Source organism: Giraffa tippelskirchi, chromosome 10, assembly GCF_054371585.1.
Source record: "Giraffa tippelskirchi isolate mGirTip1 chromosome 10, T2T-mGirTip1v1.2.pri, whole genome shotgun sequence".
NCBI lineage: Eukaryota > Metazoa > Chordata > Mammalia > Artiodactyla > Giraffidae > Giraffa > Giraffa tippelskirchi.
In genome coordinates this window covers 104,211,922-104,218,049 of record NC_137284.1, presented here as the reverse complement: position 1 = coordinate 104,218,049, position 6,128 = coordinate 104,211,922, and positions in this window count along the sequence as shown.

Genomic DNA, 6,128 nt, shown 5'->3' with positions numbered 1-6,128 from the left:
GACTTTGTTCTTTTGTAGGAGATTTGAGTGAATGTGGAATTATCTTCATTAACCTTTTATAGATGATTTAAAAGGATATTATCAGTTTCTCTTTTTCATTAATTTGAACTAACATTTAATGCTCTCCTTTGGTCTGCATACTCAAGCCTGAGCAGAAACTATTTTAAAATATTTTTTCTTTGACTATTGATTATTTTCCAGTTTTTGCTCTTTCATAGTCAGAAACATCTTTAATTCTTAGTTTGACTTCTGTTCTCTGTAACTCTTATTTTTTGTACACTGTAAGTGTGCTTGTTTGCTTGTTTAATTTTCTTATGGTCCATATAGTAAATAATTTCCAGAAACCTACCATTAACTTCTTAAAATCTTTAGTACAGTAATGTATTTCTGTTTTTCTTCAAGAATATGCTTTATAGAATCTAATTATATTTTTCTTTAATCCTTCCTTTTTTGGTATTATTGAAATTCAGTGAAGTGATATTTATCTGTGCTATCCAAAACTGCAGATAATAATTACATATGGCTACTATATTTAAGCCTTTGACTGTGTGGATCACAAAAAACTGTGGAAAATTCTTAAAGAGGTGGGAATACCAGACAATCTGACCTGCCTCCTGAGAAATCTGTATGCAGGTCAAAAAGCAACAGCCAGAACTGGACATGGAACAACAGACTGGTTCCAAATCGGGAAAGGAGTACATCAAGGCTGTATAGTGTCATCCTGCTTATTTAAATTATATGCAGAGTTTATCATGCAAAATGCCAGGCAGATGAAGTGCAAGCTGGAATCAAGATTGCCGGGAGAAATACCAGTAACCTTGGATATGCAGATGATATTACCGTTATGGCAGAAAGCAAAGAAGAACTAAAGAGCCTCTTGATGAAAGTGAAAGAGGAGAGTGAAAAAGTAGACTTAAAACTCGACATTCAGAAAACTAAGATCATGGCATCTGGTCCCATCACTTCATGGCCAACAGATGGGGAAACAATGGAAACAGTGAGAGACTTTATTTTGGGGGGCTCCAAAATCACTGCAGATGGTGACTGCAGCCATGAAATTAAAAGATGCTGGCTCCTTGGAAGAAATGCTATGACCAACCTAGACAGCATATTAAAAAGCAGAGACATTACTTAGGCAACAAAGGTCCATCTAGTCAAAGTTATGGTTTTTTCAGCAGTCATGTTTGGATGTGAGAGTTGGACTATAAAGAAAGCTGAGCACCAAAGAATTGATGCTTTTGAACTGTGGTGTTGGAGATGACTCTTGTGAGTCCCTTGGACATCAAGGAGATCCAACCAGTCTATCCTAAAGGAAATCAATCCTGAAAGTTCATTGGAAGGACTGATGCTGAAGCTGAAACTCCAATACTCTGGCCACCTGATGAGAAGAACTGATTAGAAAAGACCCTGATGCTGGTAAAGATTGAGGGCGGGAGAAGGGAAGACAGAGGTTGAGATGGTTGGATGGCATTACCATCTCAATGGACATGAGTTTGAGGAAACCCCAGGAGTTGGTGATGGACAGGGAGGCCTGGTGTGCTGTGTCCATGGGGTTGCAAAAAGTTGGGCACGACTGAGTGAATGAACTGAACTGAACTATATTCAAATTATTTAAGCAAAATTAAAAGTTAAATTTCTAATGATGGTGGTTACATCTATTTGCACACATTAAAATTTGCAAAGGATTTTGGGACAACTGAATGTCCATCTGAAAAAGAAGGAAGGTGGATGTCCATTTCACATCTTAAGCAAAAAATACAGTATATATATTAAATATGTAAAATTTATAAGCATTGTGATATGATATTAGAGGCAGTCATAAGAGGTCTTCAAGTCTTAAAAAAAAAAGTCCTTTAAATATGAAGCCTCAGAAGACTGAGGAGGTCTCTCAAAACTAATGCTATCTTCCATTATTCAATGCTGATTTGTGGAAGGATAACCAATTCTTTATTTTTCTTTAATTCTTTTACCATTTTATTTTGTATTGGGGTATAGTTCAATTTCTTATTTATTTGACATTTCTTTGCATCAAAACATTAATGCAGAAACATAAGTTGAAAGCACTTGGCTTTCTAAAGTAGACTAATAATAATGTGGATTTTATTCAGTTGGTTGGTATGGGTCCTCAGAGGCCAGTGAGGTCAGTATCATAGACTGGCTTCATTCTGCTGCTTGGAGTCTGTTGATAGCATCCTTGATCAAATACAATATGAGAGAAACTGAATGGGTTTGGTCCTAGTCCCTATTGGTCACATAATACAGTGGCAGATGGAATTTTTTCTTTTGTTGTTTAGCTGCTAAGTCGTGTCCAACTCTGTGGCCCCATGGAACACAGCCTGCCAGGCTCCATGGGATTTCCCATGCAAGAATACTGGACTGGGTTGCCATTTCCTTCCCCAGGGATCTTCCCAACCCAGGGATCGAACCTGTGTCTCCTGCATTGGCAGGCAAAGTCTATACTGCCGAGCCACCAGAGAAGACTTACTTACAGAAAAATTCTCCTGGAGCCAAGGCAGTGTAAAAAATGAAGGATGGATGTTGTTGGAAGACAGTTCTCTGTGGGCCTCATGGATTTTTGCATGGGTCACATGCCCTTTGGGAGGCTGCAGGAGAGACTGTTCTTTGCCTCTTTCAGTTTTTTGGTAATTATTAGCATTATTTGACTTGTGGCCGTGCTTAGTCGCTCAGTTGTGTCTGACTCTTTCAGAACCCATGGACTTAGCCTGGCAGGATCCTCTGTTCATTGGATTCTCCAAGCAAGAATCCTAGTATGGGTAGCTGTTTCCTTCTCCAGGGGATCTTCCCAACACAAAGATCAAACTAGCATCTCCTGGTTGGTAGGTGGATTCTTTGCCACTAAGGCACCTGGGAATCTCAAAATGGAGTATTATTTATCACTAAAATGGAGTGTACTAGCAAGACATAAAAAGAAATGGAAGGACTTTATATATTACTAAGTGAAAGTAGCCAATCTGAAAAGGGTACATGCAGTATGATTTCAACTATATGACATTCTGAAGAGGTAAAACTATGAGCATAGTAGTTGTAGGGAGAGAAGGATGAATAGGTGAAGTATAGAGGATTTTTTTAGAGGTATATATATATATATAAATACAATAACTTCTAAAAATTAGCTATTATTTAAAAAAGAAAAACAAAGGAGGAAGAGGAGGACAGAAAGGAAGGAGAATAAAAGAAAATCAGATTTAAATCATGTAAGAAGAACTCAACACACTCTTGCTGGTTCTGCAGATGAAGGGGACAAGGAGCCTAAAATTGTGAAATCCTACAATTGTCAAAAACAGCTTTGTCAGGACTTCCCTGGTGGTCCAGGGCTAGGCCCAGTGCAGTAAGATGGGTGTGATACCTGGTTGGGGAACTGAATCCTACATACTACACCTAAGACCCAGTGCAGCCAAATAAATAAATTAAATAAATAAATATTAAAAAAGGTTGAATTTTGTCAACAACCTGAACAAGCTTGGAAGTGGATTCTTACCCAGAGCCTCTAGCAGTTGCCTAGCCAACTGACATCTTGATTTTGCTCTTGTAGGGCCCTAGCAAACTGAGGAGTGCTCTGCTCAGACTTCTGATCTACAGAATTGTGAGATAATACTTGGCTACTCAGTTTGTGTTAATTTGTTACACAGCAATAGAATTCTAATGCAATTTTCAAGTTCTATAAAGCATGTACCATTATTACTGTTTCATAACTGAGGGAATTGAGGCCCAGGAAAGTCATACAGCAATTGAATATTAGAATGAGCATGTTCTATCACTCTATGCTACCAGAGGTCAAATTGGATATCTATTTAGTTTCTACCAAAAGATTTTGCCTAGAAAATGTTAGAGCTAAAACATTTTTAGAGAAAAATTAGTTTGAATTCTGTTGGTTCAGAGTGTATGATGACCAAGGTATTGTTTGTAGGTTTCTCATTGTGCATAGTTTAAAATCAAGGAAGTAACCTGGAAATTTGACATTATAAGAAACAATTCTACAATGTTAGCTACTTCAGTATTTCTTATTAACTTAGTTAATTTTACTAACACTAGTTTATATTTTAGTTGCAAGTCATAAATTTTCTATCCTATAATTTAAATTCTGCCAGCATTCTGCTTTCTTACTCTTTCTTTTTCTCTTTATTTGAAACCAAGTATTATCAGGTGGAATTTAAGTTAGATATTTTTGTGCATTTAATATTTCTAAGTAAATGAGTTCTTAGCAAGGAAGATTTTTAAAGAGTTGAGATAATCAGTTTAGCTTCATAAGAAGGCTGTGTAAAGGATATGATTTAAAATTAAGGACAAAATAAAAGGCAACTTTAATGATTCAGGGGAAATTGATTTATGTATTCCAATTTGGCTCAAATAATCAGGATAGTTGTCTCTGTTTTCATGTAATATGACAGTTTATTTCTTTAAAGAACCCCTATTATACCCTTTGAGAATTGTTTCATTTGTTTTTGTCCTTTTAACATACATACAAATTGACCTAAATTAATCTCTAAAATATATTTCAATCGGTCATTTTAATGCCCAAATAAATATCAAGAAATTATCTCCTATAAACAGATAATCCAATTGATTTAATCATAACACATGATTAATCTTTACACATTTCAAAATATTGTGTTTTATGTACAATCCTCATGAAGTCATTGAGGATTCACTAAATCATAAGGAACCATAAAATAATGTGAAATAAAGCACAGAAAAACGTTCAAAATCATGGCCCATAGGTTACTCATCTTGGGAAACACTTAAGTAAAAGACATGAAAGTGGCTCATTGTTAAGTAAATTCAGCAAATGCATTAAAACACTAAATATTCTGAGGTCTTTCCAGTGACAGATAAATATTTAACTCAATATTTCCCAAACTTATTTTACCTTGGGAAGCTTTTCCCCAAATAATTCCATTAGCTGAAGTTTCATGGAAAGGTATTTTTGAAACACTGGCATAGAGTAATTCCCAGAACATAAAATATGTTTTGGAAGATACAGTGACATACAAGACAAAAGTACAGATTCTACTGGCAACAGAATGGTTCTGAAACTAGGCTCTAAACACACACTTACCTAAACGAAATGATTTATAGGTTTGAAGTTCCACAGTTTCCTTATTGGTTAAATGGGGACAATAAGGAAAGGCATGCTATTTTAGGGAGAAGGCAATGGCACCCCACTCCAGTACTCTTGCCTCGAAAATCCCATGGACGGAGGAGTCTGGTGGGCTGCAGTCCATGGGGTCGCTGAAAGTCGGACACGACAGAGCAAATTCACTTTTACTTTTCACTTTCATGCGTTGGAGAAGGAAATGGCAACCCACTCCAGTGTTCTTGCCTGGAGAATCCCAGGGATGGGGGAGCCTGGTGGGCTTCCGTCTGTGGAGTCGCACAGAGTTGGACATGACTGAATAGACTTAGTAGCAGCAGCAGCATGCTATTTTAAGATTACAAGACCCACAGCTGGAACATCTGGGTTTGAATTCCTATTTCTCCACACACTAGTTGTGTGATCTCAGCCATGGTATTTACCATAGTTGAATCTCATGGATAACCTTTGAAGATCATTGGGTTAAATTTTTAAATATATGTGGAGAAATTAAATGAATATATGGAAAAATAAGTTCTAGTATCATAATTGTTTATATGGCTGTTAGGATGATTAAACGAGACTATTTAGGAAATGTTTAGAAGAATGCCTGACATGGTTTAACTACCGATATCTTTGCTCCTCCTCTCTTCCTCTTCATTGGCACTGATTCTTCCTTCTTTTCTAAGGTAAAATTTGATCCACTTTGGAGTTTCTGAAGTATAAATTACTCTGTTGGATGATGCCTTGTTTACAAAGAATTTGGAGAAAGCAAACAGATGTGGAAATCAGGTCAAAGTAAAACTGAGAGCATGGAAGCAAAACTAAATCAGAAACTACTAGAATATATAGTAACCCATTCCATACATTCCAAAGGTTGCTAGAAATGGCTAAATAATTTTCTCTAAGTTTCAAAGTAAAATGGTGAACAAACTCAGTTACTTGTTAAAATAATATCTTTTTCTAGTACTGAGCCCTAAAAACCCTTTTTTATGTGTTTGAAAAAGGACACTCCTATGTTAAACATAATGACATT